The sequence below is a fragment of the Oreochromis aureus genome, linkage group 15, assembly GCF_013358895.1.
Source record: "Oreochromis aureus strain Israel breed Guangdong linkage group 15, ZZ_aureus, whole genome shotgun sequence".
NCBI lineage: Eukaryota > Metazoa > Chordata > Actinopteri > Cichliformes > Cichlidae > Oreochromis > Oreochromis aureus.
In genome coordinates, this window is record NC_052956.1 from 16,282,755 (window position 1) to 16,304,175 (window position 21,421).

Genomic DNA, 21,421 nt, shown 5'->3' on the forward strand with positions numbered 1-21,421 from the left:
ATAAACTTTTGGACAGTTTATGAGTTTGTCCTTAAATGCGTGATAATTTAGGCCGCTGCAAAAAGTAAAACTCCCCTCCCTCTTTAGGGAGATATTACTATTTATGGCAATTAGCTTCAGTTACTGTGACTCATTGCCATCTAAACAGACAGTCACTGCATGATACTGATTTCCTCTTATCACTAGACACACTGAAGTGCAACTTCTTCAACTAACTTTTTTTTTTTTTTTTTAAACTTTACCCAGCCTAAACTGACTATAGAAAATATATTCTGATTCAAATGTACATTCTTTGGCACCAACCACCTTCATTATATACTTCCTGTAACCACTGATGAGATTTGTGCAATAAAGAGGAAAATTTCTGGAGTATTCTTCATACAAAACCTTTTGTATTGATAACCCCTCTCAAGTTGGCATCTTATTTGACTGAGATATCAATCAGACCACAGGACTTAAGTTGTCCATTCCACGCCATTCTTCTCTTAACCATTTAGTTGTTTATTTCTATGGATGTTTTTCCTTATTGCTTTACCAAATGTCTCCTAATCATTCCCCAGGATTTATTGATAACTTTTCACCTTTTGAAATTCTTTTTGATAACTTTATGTCCAGGCTCAGACAGTGATGCTTCCTCCACCGTACTTCACAGTTGAGATGCAATTTCAGCATTTGAAGGAGTGCATTTTCTCCCTCCAAATGCAGATTTATGTATTTGTGTTTAACTCACATTACTCCACAGAGGAGATTTTCTCTTTGTTTATTTTTTACTTTAAACGTGCCACAACAAGGCATTTTTTGGAGTGTGGTGGTTTCCTTTATGGTGGCGTTTCATTAACACCATTCTTATTCAGTGTTTTTCTTATAGTGAGGATGTGAGCAAAGATTATAGCAAGTTGTATAGATTTCTGCAGGTGTTTTGCTGTTACTCATGGGTTCTTTTTCACCTCTTTCAATATTGCACATTGTGCTCTTGGTGTGATCATTGTAAGACGCCTACTCCCAGAAAGAGCAGCAAGAGTCCAAAGTTTCCTCCATTTGATTATAATTTATGTTGTGGAATGATAAACATCCAAGGGTTTTGTATGCGTTTCGAGTATAATGCTTCTTCTAAAGGTCCTGTAAAAGTTGTTTTGATCGGGGCATGGTTCACAGCAATCACTCATTCTTGAGGAAACCAGACCTTGTTAGTAATCAGACTAGTATAACTTACTTATAGTGAGGGGCTCCCTCTACAATTCACACTTCTGAACCTCTCAATTGAAACGTCCACTCCTACTAGGTTTTGGTGAAGCTGTTAGCACAGAGGTTCATTTTGATTTTCCTGAACTTTAAATGATAACTCTGTGTGTTCACTAAAGATCAAGATCGTGTTTGCATGTTATTAGTTTTTCCAGATTGTGTTAATCTATAATTAAGACGGAAATTAAGATCAGACAACATTTTAGAAGTAGTCAAAGAAATCATCATCATCATCATAGTGTAAGCCTGAAGACGCCATTTGCAATTTAGTGCTTTATTATTAGGAGTCCTACACACTCAGCTTTTCTTTACATTTGTTCTGCAAGAGAAGACTCATGCAAATCTATCTTATGAGAATTTTCCCAAATATTTAATGCAAATTTGTATTCGCTTCTTTTTTAAGGCTCGTGGACTTCCAGGATTCTAAATTACAAGATAAACAGACTTTACCAACCACCTGTGTTACTTTTGAGTCCAAATAGATTTTCATTAAAATACTTACACACATCATTTTTTTTTTTTCCGATTTCTGTTTTATCTCTCTCTATCCCATTATATTAATTTCCTTCGCTCTTTATTATAATTTCCATTTCTCTTCCCTGGTGTTTTTCCTTTCACCATATCTCATTCTTTTCTCCCCCTCATTCTTGTGTGACTGTAGTAGTGTCTGTGTGTCTGTGTGTGTGTGTGTGTGTGGGAGTAGAGGAGAGCAGCTATGCTGGCTGGGGGAGGAGGTGAGAGAGAAAGAAAAAGAAGCGAGAGAGGGATAGAAATACACAGAGAGGGAAGCAAAGCATTTACTGGAACAAAACATGCTGTTTCAAACTCATAGATAAGGGCCGCCTACTCGCTAGTTCTTATTTCAGAGCAGTTTACGCCTCATTTTTACAATCTATTCTATTTATTTATTATGCATTTTTATTAGTAATATTATTATGAATACTTATGAATGCCTTAGACAACCAGGATATTATTCTCTGGCATTTTTTACTCAACTAAATTACTTTAGAGTTGCTAGACCTACCATCTGTCCAGTGTCCATAAAGTTTAACTCCATATTTCAAGTAGGTGGCAGGAGGAAGACTACATCTGAAAGCCAATTAGAAGTGAAGGACACATGGAAGAGTTTGATTGTTTCTAAGGATGCTAGTTTTCATATTATCACTATTGTAACACTTATAAACACTATGGTACTTTGACAGCCTGTTGCTAGAATCTTTATGGTAGCCAAATATCTAATAAAACCAGCTCTTCTTAGAAGAAGATCAAGCACAGAAACATTTACTTTGAGAAGTTCTGAGTTATTTTTGGTGATAAAAAGCAACACAAAAGAGCATTAACACTGATACCATCTGCATCAACATCTATGATGAATGTAACCCAAGAGACCCTGAAAAGCCAGCTGAGCAAGTTGGATACTCACTGTTGATCCCGGTATCTCGTCAACACCAGTGAAGTGCAGATGACACAGCCTGAAAGCGGTACAGGAACCCTAAAATAGAAGATGATAATTTGCGCATGAGGAATAGTGTACACAGTGAGGTCAAATAAAAATAACAGAAATGCAACACCTGTAGAGAAAAGAGTGCTTCTATGAAAGACGAGCTTAATGACAGACCAATCAGGAAAATATTACAAATTCTTGACCCAAGTAGTAAATACCCATCTATGAATTTTGCATACTTAGACACCATTATCTACAATAATAACATACCCTAGCAATATATATATAAATATTAACATGAGTATTTGATTTTACAGGACTTACAGTGCCTCTTAGATTCACCACAAGTGAACCTGTTAAATCACTGAAAAGCCAGAATTTAAGTTTGTTTTTTACCTCGTCCCCTACAGACTAGCTTTTACTTGAAAACCAAACCGTATTACTGATTAACCAATTAATAAATAAAGCAACAAATTAAAAATAATTAAATAAAAAGGTATAGTCCTTTTCAGTGACACACACACACACAAAAAATTGCTCAGCTCATTATATTCAGCTAAAAGCCTCTGGGAGAAAAAAATGAAAGCGCTAATTTAATGGAGTATCTCAAAATGCTTGTGGTAATTCCAGTTCAAGGACCATCACACACAAACTAACAAGACTGCAAAATCATCAGGCCTGTAATGAAGGGCAAATCTTAATTGACACACAGTCTAATGAATGACATCCATTAGGATAGTTGCAAAAATAATATATAAGGATTTGTGGCTTACTGAAATTCCAAAACAGGCTTCAAACAAAGATGCAAATTGTACAGCTGGGGATAAGGGCTCACAAGAGTACAGCGTCCACTGTAATCACAGCTCAAACCAGTCATCTGGCAGTTGTTTTTAAACACACACATCCCAACATGCACATATTTCATTTCCTCCCTATGGAGGCTGGCTGGATTTCCTGGAGAACCAATGCAGTTGCATCCGCCAACTCTGCACACTGCAGAAACGCTTGTTATAACTTCCATCTGTGTGGTCCTGGGAATTCATTTGATTTGATGTTAGTTGTGATGAGCGCTTATGAATACCAACTTTAACCATCTGTTTCCCAGCTTAAATAAACAATTAGGTCAGACCTAACTCCTGGCACCAGGGTTTGAGAAGCTGACAACCTTGGTGACTTGGTTAATGTTTATAGTGTCCCAAAAATTTACACTGCACTAATGAATAAAGGGATTCTTTATTTTTATTTTCTTTCCTCAGCTACAGTTAACCCAATTTACCTCACACTTGATGTATAGCTGGGGTTGATGTCAAGCCTTCAGGGAGTAAATTGTGCCAAGTCTCACACCCTCACACCAAGTTTATCAATCATTATCACCCAAAAAAGGAACTGTCAGCAGTATCAGCCATCTCTTCCTTGTATATTTTCTATTAAACATACATTTAATTACATTAAGTTTGACTTCGTATTTTTCACCTGGTTGTCTGGCGTCCACCTGCAGTGGCTCCAGTTTGAAGACAACTGCTCTAATTGTAAGAAACACTCGGCTCAAAGCAAAAAGCTAATGCAAGGTGAGTTTCTGTTTAACTGGAAGTGATCTGACCTACTGTTCAGGCGTTATGTGTTTACTAGAAACAACAAATACTTTCATATAGTTTTTACTTATCCTTCTAGACACCAACTATCAAACGAGCGATAACTATGTGTATATTTTACACTTTTACACAGTTGATCAGTAAATTGCTGCTTAAAAAAAAAAAAAAAAAGACCTATCCCTATTTCTCTGCATGGGTCAAACACTACAAGGGACTACATTAACATCGGATAGATTCATCAGTGTTACATCACTATATTGTGCAACTGTCCCACAAAAGTCAATCTGTGTGCTATCTTTAGTCACTATCAGCTGTTCCGCTTTTTTAATCACAGCAGTGGTTATGTTAAAGGAAGCATGCAATCCGCCCATTGCGAGCAGGCACGTGCTGACTGACACTGTAGTAACAGAACAGACTAAATTCCAAGAACTTTACACTTTACACTTTACAGAACAGGATCTACTGGCTACCCTCAACTGCCGCCATATTTTCAGTCTTGCGGAAGAGCTGGGTAGCAATTCAGCAGTTTAACCATTTTCCACAGGTTGCACCCTTTTAATCACTTACTGTCATTTACTAAGCCTAAACAGTAGTGCTAGTAGTACAGAAAGATGAACAGGTTCAAAATCCACTACGTAATAATACGTGTTCTTCATGGCACTGCCTTTTTCCCCTTATGGTTAATTTTTGAGAACACTGTTGAAACCCATTAACCCATAAACATACAGGAGGCGGCAGGCAGAAAACCACATCACTTCACTTTCCCGTGCCCCATATTTAAAAAACTTAATTGTTCTACTCCGATACTCATCTCCAAACCTGGTTACAGTCTCCAAATTCTCTTCCATCCTCTGAGGCAAAACAGTTTGGAGCAGCAGTCATCTTTATTGCCATCTCTCTATACCCCAGGCTGTTAGTACAGACTGCTGACCTGGACCTTGGACCTCTCCATAGTCTGTTTCTGCAGGCTGGCATTCAGCCTAATGAGGCTTGCTAATGGTCCCCTCATGTCAGTCTGAGGAAAGCCTTCTACTCTATGCAAACTGGAACACATGTCCACACACTCACTCCTTCTAGCACTTTCCACAGTTGCCTAGTTGATAATAAAAAACAAAGATGACCAATGTATGACTCAACTAAATGCCAAACCGCTGCCCATCATCGGTCATACTGTATCACACAAACTCTACTTATCTTTCCTTGCTTTATGACCTTTCTTTAGCCCCACTGCACGAGTCTTTTTAGGACTATCTGCACCTGGTCAATGCGATGTGGGGAATTTCAAACTCGGGAAGCACAGAAAGGAAAAGAAAATGCTTCCCATAACTTATCCATTATCAAAACAGCTGCTTTTTGTGCTGGTTTTCAGTCTGGGAAAAATTACACAGGACTCTGAGTAATGCTTAGAAAATGAATGGCAGGTTACACATTTCCACATTTAAAACATTCAGGGGAAATGAGATGTACAGCAACTAGACAACATTTTGCTGTGCCTGCCACCAAGTCCGATTGGCTTCACAAGGCCACACTTTCAGAGAAACTTGTCCATTAGCCATGCTCTGTTAACACTTGCTAGTTAATGATTATGAGCCCCGCTGAAACACATTTTAAAACATGTGGTCATTAACTATGGACACACATGACACATGAGAGTTAAATAAAACACCAAAGAGTCCAGCATTGATAACTTTGTCCCAAGCTGCTAAGAAAATTCAAAAGATCATCTTTTACTCTTTGGAATGATGAGAGCTCGAAAAGCACCTGTAAAATCCATTAAGTTTATGCAGGCAAGTACAGTGAGCCGTAGCTATGACCAATGCTTTGACAGACTGAAGACTGTCACGGCAGATAAAAGATGCTCTAAAAGCAGCTGAGTGCTGTGAGAGTGACAAGTTAGGTAGGAGAAATCAGAAGTGCTTTAAAAAAAAGCAGGCAGACGGACTGCAGAAATGTCTGGGAGACATGAGTTTTAGAGAGCAGTAAAAAGAGGTGATTTGAAGCTAAAAACAAGATTAAAAGGAAAGGTCTGGACTGGCAGACCAGTTCAAGGTCACGTCTTAAGCCAAAGCCACAAGCTACGCAAGATGCTTTGACTCCTGGTTCTAAGCAGTAGGCGTGCAGCAAATAAAAATCAGTTTTTAGATGTAGCTACAACTATTAAATACATTTCCACCCATCAGCTTTACATCAGCCTTGGATTTAAAGATTATGCCTGCCTAGTTAAGTAAAGTATCAACGTCGAATTCAATCTGCAAAACATCTGAATTAAACTTTCAACAGCCAACTCTAGATTTCTCTAAGATAACGTATTCTTATTTTACCATAGAGGGAATCTGTTAGCTTTGGCTAGAAAACACAATCCAATATGACAACAAAACAGCCCGTGATTAAGTGGAATGTGTCCTTTGGCTAGATTTTATTTTATTTTTTAGGAGGCACCTTCACAATACAAATCATACTTTGGGACACTGGATTCAGACAGATCCTAAGCTCAAGTTGCAGGTCGTAAAACAGACAGCGTCCAGATGTCTGGCAGCGGGTACGCAGCAGAGGATTTAGGTAGTTCCCTTCCAAGTCAGCTACTGGTGGTCATAGCTGACAACCAAATGCTTGCCAAGTAGTTCAGTGCAGTGGTTCTTGTGTGTATTTGGCACACATTTATTGTTTCATTGACCAACTGCAAATTCTTTCTATAAATCCATCTTTAAATTTAACTAGATATGATGAGATTTTTGTGAAGATCTTTACATTGTGAATTTTACCACAACGCTTGCGGCCAGGGTGACCTGCGGCTTATTATAATATTATGACAGCAGCTTCTTCAAAAGATTGTTGTTTCTTCTCAGTCCTCGACAAATGGCAGGTAAGATGAGAGTCCGGAAACATCACAGTGATACTGTTGTGGTGTAAATCATGAATGCTTAAAGCCTGAGCCTGTTGCAGTACAGACAAGATGGGGAAATAATGAACCTGACAGCTGGCTTTTTGCAGTCTTTTGCAACGAATTCAACTGATACAAATTAGGCTTTACCAAAATATGCTCACAAAAAAACGATGCCATATCCCGTTACTTACACCTATTAAGATACAAATTCAAGTGTTGCGACGTGTGCCGTTAGATTCTCGTTTCCTGTCTACTTGAGAAAAAGCATTGAACTCTGAAGAATAATTAGCACCTTCTAAGTACTTCTTATGTAACCCCCTCTACCTTTGCCTGGTCTCTGATCATCAGCAGGCAATGCTTTACAAATGCCAAGACTGAAAAGAAAAACTGCACCACGCTGATGTTAAAAGTCAACACCTTTTTTTTTTTTTTTTTTTTTAAATGACCCATAAAAATACCACACTCTCACTCCACGTTATAAATGCCCCACATTAGGGGAGTGAGTCAATAAAGTTTGAGGTAGGTCATGTTGCATAGACGGAGGGGAAAAGCATACTGTGCAAAGCCCCATGAAGGTGTCTGGGTATGGGACTCACAGCACTTGCAAAAACTCATAGTGCATCAAATTCTCTGTGGATTTCCTTCCAAACACTTCAAAGCCAGTGCAAGCCAGCAGAAGCAGCTTTGTTCCTTTGCCACCTATCCTCACTTTCTACCCATTGTAAACCTGTCTTCATTGCTTTGGCTATAGCTCTCTATCAAGTCTCAACTGCTTGCTCTTCACATTCCTCCATCACGGGGACATAAGCCTCAGTTTCTCTCTCCCACACTATTCAGCTCTTTGGAAAACGGGGATACGGGCTGGCAGAGTCACTGTATCAAATCTATTTGTCGGTTAAACCTGCAGCTGGATTAGGCCCGCTTTTAGCCGCTGCTGCTATTCAGCAAACGTTTCGTGTGTGTTAGCTCGCGCTGCTGTCCAGTCAGGTTTTGATGGGCCAAAGCTATTCATGAAACTCCTGACTTGCCAGGAGGAGTTCAACCACCGGCCACAAAAGCCTCTGACTTACTGTCATCATGGTAATAGTCTTCACAAGTGTGTTCTCATAACCACTGACATGTGAGTATGTCATTTTCCAAAAGTCTACATACCAAGAGTCTTTGTAGAAAATTAATGGTAATCATAACTGTTCTATCCACGACACCGTTAAGCAGTCATGGCAGTGATGTGGCTGGTTTTTTAGCCAAGTATCACAACAATAAAAGAACAAGAAAGAAAAAGAAAACAAGAAAAAGAAGCAACTGTGTGACTGAAAAAGCCTGGGAATCATCTGCACAGGGTTAGAAAAGCATGACCAAAGTAGCAGATCCTCTGCTATGACTATAAATCACAGCAGAGTTGAAGTCTCCAAAGCTAAAGAGAAAGGAGTGGAGAGATGAAGACCAAAAAAAAAAGAAAAAAAGAAGAAGTTTTACAGGGAAATAAAAAACATGCCAAATCACTACAAAAAGATGGGCTCAAGACCAAATACCAGAGAAAGGGCTTGAGATAGAAATATAAAAAGATAATGTGAAGTAAAAGTAGCCAGTAAAGAGACTTGAGTTCACAAGTTCATCTGGGGAAAAAAGGAAACCTTTGCACTCTCTACTCTTCCACCTCATCTCCAGACAATTGTGTCTGCACTTTGCAGTGAGCACAGGAAAAAGCACAAATATCAAAGATTCACATAGCCATGGAAGAGTGTATCCATGTGTGTTTGTGTGTTGTTTCTCAAAAACCCAGCAGCACCTGATGCATACTTTGGAAGGAATTAAAATTGAATCCCTGGGGATAAAGATGCACCTTAGGTAAATTTAACTGTTCACTGCCTTTGTCTAACCACACTCTGGTAAAGTGTAAGCCTTCACACTTACCTCAACTGTGTGCATGTGTGCAGACCTGTGGGGAGCCTGTTGGGACCCAACAGTGTGGTAAAACCTTGATAATGAAAGCTATAAATCACCCTTACCACATCCCCAGCCTCAAAGCTCATAAAACTCCAGCCCACAACAGCTTGACAACAAAAACATGGTACTTTCTTTTTTTATTTTCCTCTCCCTTTACTCGAGTTCACACTATAAACATCAGTAGCGACAGCGGTAGCCATGGCAAAGCCGAGTTAACAGGAAGACTTCTTGTGCCTTCTGTGTCTCCATGATGATTAGAAGTAGAATTAAAAGACATTTTCTTCTGTTTGATAAAACCTAAAATACATTTTACATCACTTTATTCCCTTGCTAATGTAGACTTGCTGAGTCATATGAGCGCCTACATTCACAAGTAAAGCAATATACATTTTTTAACAGTCTGTCAGTCACTGGAACCACATGTTTAACTCATTTATGTATACAGTGACAGATGAAGCTGTCAGAGCATTCATTCTGGGAAATTAAACTAATTCTGTGTCTGCTAATCTAATATTTTATTACATTTAGTCTCATATTGACTGAAAATAAAGCATGATTAAAACTGAGTCCTTGCGTGCGTTATTTCACAGACGATGAAGTCAGGAAGTTTGAGTCACTGTTAGTCAGAGATATGCCAATTTACCAGCCGCACAAAGAAAAAGAAAAATACCGCCATAACATCAAGGTAAACAAAGGAAGAGAGAGGGAGAATGAGTGCGTGCCAACGCTTTTAAACCTGACATCTAAAAGACACAATCCCACTACTTACAGCAATTAGCCCAGCGTTTTGTTCTCTCTCTGCTCTTTGTTGTTCTGACACTCTAAACACAGTACCAGGTAGCATCACTACAGACAAAGCCAAAAACACTGTCTGACAAGTTCTGTGGGAGGATAGCTTAAGTTAACTGATCAAACTAACCAGGGAGACTGTCTGTCTGTAAATACAGGCACAAACATACCTCCGTGTTGTAACGATAGCCGTCTGATCGATGGTTTAGTTCTGCATGCACACTGCTGTGCAAAGGTCTTATGACTTGGTAGGAAAATGGGATTGAGTGCAAACGTATATGGAAATGGTTCAGTCAGTGTTTGGTGTGAGCACCTTTCTCTTAGGCAAGCTTTGTGTTTAAGTCTTCAGGAATAATTCTCCTGGCATCTTGAAGGACTTTCAAAGCTCTTCTATGGATGTTGGCTGCATTGTGTTCCATCTCTAATAAGATTGATATGGTTAAGGTCTGTGACCTAGGGAGGCCAATCAATGGTCAATGAACAGTGGATTGATAAGCAGAACGACCACGTGCATATTTTATTACATTCAGTCTCATATTGACTGAAAATAAAGTATGATTAAAATTGAGTCCTTGCATGCGTTCCTTCACAGACGATGAAGTCAGAAAGTTTGAGTCACTGTTAGTCAGAGATTTGCCAATTTACCAAATCTTTGCTGGGTCCCCCCACCCCCATTGCCCGACATGACAGATACTGTTCATCAGCTTATAAATAGCTACTTCTTTTGTCCTTCAATTTTGCAATGTGTTCTTCCAGAAATTGGTATGACACCACTCCAAGTCACGCCAAGTTTTTGGCATATTTCGGAATCATCTTGTTGGTGCAAAATTACCATTTTATACCTGTTAACCTGCTAAAGTTGGCTTTTTTTGAAGATGCAACTAAACCATTGGGGACAAATAATGTGCTTTTGAGATTCCCAGTGACAAAGTGCCTAAGAATAAAATGTAAAATTGGTTCGTTGTTAAGTTTTATGTAGATTACGCTGGTTCATCCCTGGAAGTTAGGTGTCTTTTTTATGCTTGAATGGTTGATAAAGAAGTGTTAAGTGGCTAAATGAAAAAAATGGTCAAATATGGACTAATGTATAAGCTAAACAAAACAAAAGTGGAAAAGGTTTACCTAATATTTCAAGCAAAGCACACATTTTGAAACGCAGTTTCTATTTTACACAGAAACGCTACATGTTGTCAAAAACATGCTTGCTTTTAGTCCATGGAGCAACCCAAATATCCATATAAGGCAGGCTTGTATTGATTTTGCCTAGCCAGCTCAGAGGCAAATAGCGATGAGGCCATCGGTCACAGGGCGATTGACAGCTGCATGTTTAATGGTCGTGAGAAACGATGTGCAGGGGTTTCAAGGGCAATCGCTGTTATAAGAGATGGGAGGAGATGAGGTTAAGGCTCCAGACAGCAAGCCTGTGACACTTTGACAGATGTGAGTTTTGTACCTCACAAAGCAACACACACAGAAAAGGTCTTTGAATAAAATGCCTACTGCTAAGCTTTCTGTGCAGTTCCCTCAGTCTCAGAGCTCAAACTAAAGAAACAGTCAGGCTGTTGGTTGACTGGGGCTTTATCTGGCAAAACAAAACAATTAAGTTCAGGGGCGAGATTTTCTCCAGGCTTACCTTTCCCTCACACTCCTTTGCATTCATGACAGCCTCTACTGCTCTACTAGTCTTTTATCTGACGCTACCTTTTTCCCTTTTAAAGATCAAATGTTTTTACCTTTTCTTCTAATGCATGGTCCTCAGATCTATCTGCCTAACTCTAACATTGTTTATTTTCCTTCCTACTCATCTTTCTGCCATTTCTCTATCCGTTCTTTCTGTTATCACTTTCTTAGTTCCCACAACTGGGTTTCTTTTGGACGTTTTGTGGTCATATTTCCCATTTGAGAGCTGAGACAGCTGGAAGAAATGGTTTGGATATAGTCCTGTCAAAATATCAAATGGGAATGCAGGCCCAAGAAAAAAAAAGAAAGAAAAGTAGACGATTCAAATACAGCATTAGTTCTCCAATCCTCTCTCCAACCAACCCCCACGCCGAAGCATTGCAGAGTTTTGCATTTTTAAGATGTTTTTAGACACAAACTACACCTGTTTAAGAATCTATTTTCAAAATTCATCTTTAAATTGTTTAATTATATGTGGCATCTTTTGGACTCAACAAAGCACCATGAGTGCTGCATTAAATACATTTTTCTGCTCAGGAGACAGCCAGCCATCGCAACTCATCAATTGTTTTTTCCTTTAACAAGTGTGTATTTTAACATTTCTTCAAATTTTTAATTATATAACATTTATTGACAGCTTTAACTACATTTACTCCTACAGTGTGAGAGGCACAACAAATCCACGGGGTTCCTGCTGATCGCCAACCATTGTCCGATTAAAGTACAACTCAACTCCGTTGAGACTGACTAAAACCATTTTACAACTTAACTCCAGAATATGTTGATAAAAACATGTCTGCACACTCTACAAAGTTGCCATTTATACATGCAGAACACAATAGGACAGCGGTGCATACAGGAGGTAGGACTTACATTTCTATATCCATCACTATATCTCTAAATTCTCCAGAGATCAACGTAAGCTAGTCACACATAGGATCAAGTGAACATTGGGAAAACTGCATGCTAAGTAGCTAGCGAGGCTTAACGTCCAGTCTGAGTAAGTCCAGTGCTCTTGGTAATGTCTATTAAGTTCATAGATGCATTGCATGTGTAAAAACAGCTGAACAGTGAAGGAGTTTCAGATAGATGTTACCTTTACAGACCTGTCTGGGTGGTCCAAACTTCTCTCTTATACATAGAGCATTCTGGGAATTGAAAGGCTGGTTTGCTTAAACTCAAATTCCAGTCGCCACTGATACATGATAAACTACTGCAAGCTTTAATTCTCCCAAATACATTTTCATTAGTATGACAGGTACACCAGAGATGGACACACACACTTAAAAGCTTTTTCGCCAGACATAAACATGTCTACTACTCATCAAGAGCTGAACTTTATAATCTTTTTACTTTGGATATAACACAAAACAAACACAGCCAGTGGATTGGCTTACAGTTCTTTCAGTGGTAAGCAGTAATTCAACAGCTGATGCCTAGGGAGGAGAGATGTTTTGTGTGGATTTCAATCAGTTGTTGTTGAAAACACATTTCTATTAAATGGCACACATGAGAAAACACTGGCTGTCTGCATGTCAAGATCTAATACCGTATATCAAAGACTTCAAGCTAAAATACAGACGCCTCTCCCTTTAATTACAGAGGTCTCAGAGGGCGAGATGATGAGCTTTTTAAATACAGCTTGCAGGGTCACATGGGCCTTCCTGGAAGACCCCTGTAGTAAATTATTCAGTCTTTATTCAACACTTATGATACTTACAAAAGCCAAAAAGAAACACACCAGAGTCAGCTGGGGACATTAACAGGAACAGGTTCTTCACAAAACTGCCCGCAATCACTGAGTAACACATTGCCAACTTGAGGGGAGAAAATGGTGTGTGCATGAGTACCAACTAGTGTAAACTGTCCTTTTTTAACAGAACATGATGAAAGCATGCGTCTTTCTTGGTGCATTGCTCCACTGAAGAGTGGCTGTAGGGATAAGAAGGCACTAGACGGGGAAGAAGGAAAGAAAAAAAAAAAAAAGCTGCTAATTACCGTTGTTAGAGCCCTGCATTATCATTACACTCCAAGGTTTCTGACAACACAACAACTGTGCTGCCATGGCAACACTGTGCCGAAAGAGATGTTGGTACTGTGGCTCTGTTTCGCCCATTTAATTTTGCCTCGGAGATCTGCTGACTACACGCAATCAGTCTGTTCAACATCAATCTGATCATTGACCTGCACCTTAATCCTGAACCCCGCTCTGATGAGCGCAGGTGGGCACATCAGTCAGCTTGGCTGGCACAACTTCACCCATGGGCGAAACAACACAGCACAGCTGGGTTCGTCTGATATTATGTAACCCAGCGCCACCCCCGCAAGGCCTTGTTCACACCACAACACCCCTTCTCCTCCTACTCCACCTCCCTCTAGTGCACCGTTGGCTATTTGTAGGAATAGGTGCATTGTGAAACAAGAGTGTTCCAGTACAAGCACGGCTCATGGGGGATATTTGAGGAGGAAAATATTTAAGGTGGCCAAAACAAGCAAAGAAAAAGTTTATTTTATGCATTGGTCAATTTTTAGATTTTGGGTTATATTTTGTTCCATTACTTGTCTTATTTCAGACCAGCAGAAAGAAAATGACCAGAAATACACCTGTAAGTGCTTTACAACAACCTGTCTACAGGATGTTTATGCAGAATAAGATACTTGAAGTAGCCAATGTCTCATCTGCATATTTAAACCAAAATACACACACACACACACACACACACACACACACACACACACACACACATTTTCATATCTTAGTGAGGACATCTAATTGACATAATGCTTTCCCTAACCACTTACCATAACCCTAACCATCAAAAATGAATGCCTGATCCGAACCCTCAGCTTAAACCTAATCATAACCTAATCGTAACCCTGACACTAAAACCACATTTTGACCCTCATGAATGCCTTCAAACTCATGGGGACGGGCACTTTGTCCCCAATGACTGTCGGTCCCCACAAATATAGTGGCATGCCAATTGTCTGTCCTCACAAAGATTTTTAGTGTCGATATCTATGGGGTGAGATAGGGCTGGGTGATATATCGAGTTTTTTTAAAATATCGATATATTTTTATACGAGATATAAGATGTGACAATATCCTTTATATCGATATAGTCTGTGTTACGTTATAATTATAGTTGTGGAGCCACAAGTTTGCCTCTCTTTCGTCCACTTTTGTCTTTGCGCAACGTTACTCGACCTCGCCTCTCCTTCACTGAACACAACTCCCCCTCCTCCCCCATCGCCTCACCTGCAGGCAGCGACAAGATGGACACGGCAAATCTCCGTTAATGAGTTACTGCGCATCGCCCCGTGCGTGGGGCTGGACAGCGTCAACGTGTTAATGAGCTAACCACGCTAACGCCATGCAGCCCAGAGGGCCTGCACAGCCTAAAATCCTTTCATTCTCTCAAAAGTTGACAGTGCGCCTTTTGTATGAATTCTGGTTGTGCTTGATGACCGCGAACAGATTTTATGTGGTACACAGCGCTCAGCAATCTGTCAAAAAATGTTTTAGTTCGACTTTGGTAAGCTACGGAGCTGCACCGCTTGATGGATTGTTGGAGCATTACGGCTACCGAGGAGCCTCGCGGAGTGATACGTACAGTGCTTCAAGGTAATATTACCGTATTGTGTGTGTATAAGGACCATAAATGGCACCTGTTAAGAGACATGGTTATGCAGCTGATTTCAAACTCCAGGCTGTCAGTTACGCAGTAGAAGTTGGGAACAGAGCAGCTGTGAAATCTGCCTATGTTATTATGCTCAGCGTCTTTTAGTTTACATTTTGACTGCACAATTGTGAGCTTTTTGTTATGCACAAAACAACATAGTTTTATTTTATTTATGGAGCATTATTATTCAATAAATGCTCATAATTTATTTTTGAGTAGTTTTTTTCATGTACATCTATGCTGTATGTTAATAAAAGTGCCTGTGTGACATCTGGGACACAGCTTTGACTAAGAACTCTCTTTTTGTTCTTACTTTATGGCTTTAAAAAAAAAATATCGAGATATATATCTTATATCGCCATCCAGCTAAAAAATATCGAGATATGAATTTTGGGTCATATCGCCCAGCCCTAGGGGGAGACTACTAATTGTATTTTCCAATAAAAATTCTGCCTCATACTTTGAGCCAGAAATGTCCACTTCTGTTTATGCACCAACATTTCCAGGTTTATTCTCATCTTGTATTCCAAAGGTTTCAACAGACGGCTTTGTTCATGTATTATTCAGAGTCTGATTTACAGAACATTTTATCCCCCCCTCCGAAAAAAAACATGGGGAAATAGACATTTTCTCATCAGTGACAGTAAACTGGAGGCAAAAGTTTGATTTTGGTACAGAAACAAATAATTTTTCCTTGTGGTAAACTCATTGTGCATTCCATGACTCTAACTGGAATTGATTATGGTGATATTGTTTATATGCATGCCTCCACCTCCCCACTGAAGCCTCTTGAATCTTTGTCTCTCAGTGCACTGTGTTTCACAACATGTGATACTTTCCAAAATCATTGCTGCATATTAGGCCCCAGTCACACAGACCTAAAGACTATTCCATGACACCCCAGGAAACTCCAGGCGCTGACTGGAACAACAAGCATTTGCAGACAAGCAAACGTCTTCCATGCAAACTGTTGGCGACCTCAGAATCCATTGCTAACCTGTCTCTCGGCCTGGGTGAGTGAGGCCTTATAAGTAAAAGTTAGATGGTCCTCCTTAGAAAGGAGCAGGAAAGCATGCAAATTATATATAAGACTCTACTTCAAAAATCACCTTGTTACCTCTAGACCCTTGCTGATTTAAACATAGTAGTTATGATGTCATAGGATATTTTAACATTAGCTGTATCTCTGAGTCACACTGATTGCAGAAAAAAATCCTTTGGTCCCTACAAATACAACAAGCCACAAAATATTCTCTTATTTCACTGTAACATTTTAAAAGGTTATATTTATTCATATTTATACTATAAGGTTATATTCACTGTTGCATATGCTTTGTGTCTGTATAATGGGTCTGTCTATACTGTTTTTAGTACACAGGTCTCTTATGAAAATCTCCAGTTTCAATTCCATTTTCAAAATTGACTGTGTCTGAATAATGATTCAGTATTTTCTGATTTATGGAGTGATACAAGGTCATATCCAAAATCAACAGTTTAAAAAAAAAAAAAAAAAAAAAACTTTATTATGAGCTGACATTCAGATTGCTTTTTAAATAGAAATCATTTTTAGACAGATAAGGACTCATTTACACGTTTATATGTAAAATCTTAAAAAAAAAATACAACAAAACTACTAATCTTATTAATTAGTTTAACAAAGTTTCAATTAAAAATGTGCGCAAATTAATTTTCTTACCCTAATCACCTGTAGTAGAACACTGTAAAACTAAATATGCATGAACAAATTGGGGCTTGAGCAAAACTACCGCTCCATGAAAGCAGATCGTTTAATGTCATTTCCAACAATTTGGTCTTTTTATACTCATTAAACAGAATGAAACATAAGGTTGATTGTGTGGGACAGACACTCCCTTCAGCTGTAGTTTAACACTCTTACAGATGACTAGCTTGTGGCACTGCTTTAACTGCCTGTAATAGGTCAGATGAGATTCCAGTGTTGTCTCCATCACTGATTCCAGCACTGATTCTGCCTTTACTTCTTGGAAACAATTTTTGTTACTAAGCAATACTTGCCAAAAGTGGAAGTGCGCCCGTTGCCTGGCAACATTAGCTTACTGAATCTCATATCAGGAAGCAATGAGAACCATGGGTGCTTTGAGCTCGAACCCTCCAGATACTTTTCTCATCTCCGACAGTAGAGACTGTGAAGTCCAACTACAATCAAGCTATTCAAGTCATCTGATAGCACATTACATCTTGTAGAGCTCATATCTCCACACCTGACTACTCATCATAATCCCATACACAAGCATAAACTTTAAACCACAGAACAGTAGTGGATCCCCACAGGTTATTTACTACATTCAACTTGTTTTTTACTAACTCAGTCCTGCTTAACAAAGACAGAAAAGGGACACTTCTTTCCAAGCACTACATCTGTGATGAAAATTAGGGAAGCAGCCTGAAGGGTCCATTCATTTAAGCCTCTCTTCAAGCACAGACAACCCTCCACTCACCCCATCCCAAGTCTAAGGGATTTTAAAGATAGTAATTTCATTAAAAAAACCACCATGTGGGCTCTCACTGAATTAGATTTTCTGCTAAACTGGCCCTCTGTCATTAGAAAGTGCCACTGGGGCAATCAACTGTCCAACTATTTGCTAGTTACTGAAAAACATGAGTTTTCACAGGCACAAACCACTGATCGAGCTTTCCTCTCTTCAGCTTGTGAGACCCAGCAGAGGCACCAACTAGAAGCTGTCAGAATACTACTGCAATGGATCAAAGCGCTTAGTGGTAAATCACCACCAAAGACCATCTAAAGCAGAATAGCCCTCTCTATTTGAGTGACTGGGTAATAAGGCAGCATCCATTTATGTTGGCAGGGAGAGATGTAAGGTAATAGGGTAGCAGGAGACATGTGTAGTTTGATATGGAAGCTTTGTAGCAAACAAGGTTACCATCACCTGCGTCAAGGATTTTCTGGGAATGACAGAAAGCGTATGATAGGTTCTCTTTGAGAAGTCTGATAAAGGTCAAGAAAACCCTAGATGTTTCATGTATTGGTTAGTCAAGGAGTGAGTCACAAAATTCTTATCACAAATTATCAGACCAAAGACTACATCTGTAAATCACATCAATAAATTACAATAACCAATTTCAGCATTCTCTATGTCAATAAAAATGTTCACAAACCCCAACACACTGATATATCGCAGGTAATCTTCATCCAGTTTGTGAATGAAAGGAAGATCTAATTTATGCTAATATTTTCAAAGACTCACAATCTGGGCCAAAGTTCACATGCAAACCTACTGAGGGTCACCGCGGTTAGGACTGCATTCACTAACTGACAGCAGGAACAAAGCCCATAGCAGCTGGTTTCTCTACAGCAACATGCGCCAGTGTGTGTAGCACAACACTTCAAATCCCACTTGTCCAAATAATCATTAACCAGTTCAGCCCTGTGTAAATATTTTAAGAACCTTTGTCAACTAGAAGGTAAATACACACCTTAGCAAGAGGACACACACACACACACACACACACACACAATAAAAGGAGGGGGGCTCAGTAGTGGGACGTCCAGATTTCATTGTTATTCGGCATGTTGGGCTAACATAGGGTTGAAAACGATGAGGTCATCCCTATTGTGTACACCAAGCATTCACACACATACCTCTGCATGCCACTGCAGACCGTTGGCTCAGTTGAAACACAAATGGCATGAAGCTAGTTTTTGGGGGGTTGGGGGATTTTTTTTTTTCTCTCATCTTACCAAACTTTTTTTTTCCTCCCCAAAGTCATCAAAATAAATCCAATAAACTCAAGAATGAAAACTCTACTTGTGTTTGCAAGGCTGTCACCTCAAAAGCCAAAACACTCCCATTCTTCGATGAGCTCAGTGAACAGAACGGTTGCACTGAGCAATACAGATCATGACAGGCTACTTTCCTGTTGTGGTTTCTGCAGTCACCACCTGCAAGCCAGATGATGTGAGATTGGGCACTGTGACCCATTTTTCCAGATTAGAAGAAAACTATCTGCAGGTCTACTTGACTCTGTCTCATCCTTGTTTATGTCCACTAGTGGAGCACAAGATAATTAAGGCTAAAACAAGTAGAGACAGACTATAGCAAACAGTCCAAACAACTGGATTTGCTGCTTTTTTGAGTGTTGAGCTCTTTGCAACAGAATAAGAAAGCCGCCCTTGTAAATTGGAAAGGCAGTGTTTTAGTACTGTATAGACTAAATAACAGATTCAAAAATAACCAGAGTAATGAAATGAAAATAAGCCAGAAGCCTGAAATTTATCTGGATAAAATAAGCACCCTACTCAGTTACCAGCAACGACTGAGGAATTCCTACCTATCAGCATCATCTGTAGCTTTCTATGCGCATCTGACAAGCAGGAAGACCGAGCAGGGTTCAGCCAAAAGCTGCTACTGCTGATTTCAGTAAATCCAGATGGATTTATGTGTTTACCATCCCTGGCACTATCTAGGACCTCCTTGGAACCAACAAACCCGAGCAAGATGTCTTTCATTATGTGGATCTGTCCTCCACATCACGAGGACTGATTGTTGGAGCTTTATTTAACATTTCTTCCTAAGATAAAGATGCCACCACATGCACTGAAAATCTTTTTCCATGACCCTTTAGCAAATATAGTTGTTTTTGTTGGAGACCATAATACCGCCAATGATCGGCTAAATGGGAGAAAGGCTTTATCCTCGGTCGTGGCTAAACTCAGGCAAGAAGTATCCATCTATCCCTTTATTGCTTGTTCTACTCAAGAAGGCTATAGCCTTTAATGTGCACTGGGCAAAGGCTCAGTGCATGCTGGGATAAATTAAAAGCTCAATTCATTTCAATTTTTGATATTCTTAGATGCAGGGAGTTGGTGTCGGGGGTTTTATGAGCAGCAGCTGACAGCCATGTTTTGACTTACATTTAACCCTCAATAAACCAAACTATTTCAGTTGCCAAAATAACAAGCTTGAGTAATTTCTTTATATTTTTCATCCAAAGAAGCAGAGTTACTTGCTATTTTTAAAGTGGTCTTGACAATAGCTCTCCAAGCTTTCTGAAGGTCTTTCAAATGTTTTTCTTGAACATTGGCACTGAACATTGACCTGTGACTCATTCTACAATAAAAAAATAAATAAATAAAAATATGCATCTAACTCAAGGAATGAACCCGTGTTGTGTCTATACATAACACTTTAACACAGAACCACTTTTAGACTGCATCTTTATCTTTTTTTCTAGATTGTATCTTTTGTTACTAGCAGCCTGTTACAAAAAAACACAACTTGTTCCATTTTCTTTCATTCAATCTATGAAAAGAATGCAGTTTGACGGGCACAAAAACTGTATTTTTACACCAATAAAGTGATCCTCAAAGAACTGTTATGTGAAAACCTGACATATCTGTACATGGTACATAGTGTGTCCTTCAAAGATTTAAAGAAGAACAGAAGTATCAGGCCCATCTACAGAAGATAAACAGCATTTGAAAGTTATGTCTTTAAGAAATAGGACAAAGACCTGACACAGGACCTGAGAGGTGATTCTGGTCTTTCACAAGAACTGGACTGAAAGGAATCAGTCAGATCAGATTTTGACCATGCAATATAATCTGGAAAGAATCCAAGTGGCTACAACTTCATTTTTTAACATGACAATGATCCCAAACACACTGCCAATGCAGTAAAAGGATATCTGGATAGAAAAACACACAATGGAACACTATCAGTCATGGCCCTCAACATTATTAAAGAAGTGTGGAACAAAATGTAATGAAAGGCAGCCTTGGAATGTCCTTCAAGAAGCTGTAACAACTATTCCTGAAGATTACTTTAATTACAAGAAAGCTCGTTCAGGAGTTCAGGCTATGTCAGAGAGTAAAAAGTTGTTCATACAAAATACTGACTGCTACGTTTGCTAGAATTTTACAAATTGTTTTTACTTTTATTAATCCATTTCCATGTATGTTTTCACATTTCAATAAATTTACTACCCCCACTTCCCATTTTCCTAGAACAACATGAAGGAATGAGCAGTGGCTCAAAACTTTTCACAGTGCTGTATAACACAGCAGTGTCATTTCAACAACAAAAGATAGATGAACCAATACTTTGATACAATAATCACCAAGAAACTCAAATGAACTTTTCCACCTTCATGCTTCCATTTA

General features: G+C 39.2%; 1 protein-coding gene across 2 annotated transcripts in view; it reads right to left on the reverse strand.

Moving 5' to 3' along the window:
* sipa1l1 (signal-induced proliferation-associated 1 like 1) overlaps window positions 1–21,421 on the reverse strand; it is an 89,819-nt gene that overhangs the window by 56,248 nt on the left and 12,150 nt on the right. For both annotated transcript variants that reach the window (XM_039598894.1, XM_031730233.2), the window contains exon 2: window positions 2,666–2,734. The gene's annotated coding sequence lies outside the window, so the exon portion shown is untranslated. The remainder of the gene's footprint in view (window positions 1–2,665; window positions 2,735–21,421) is intronic.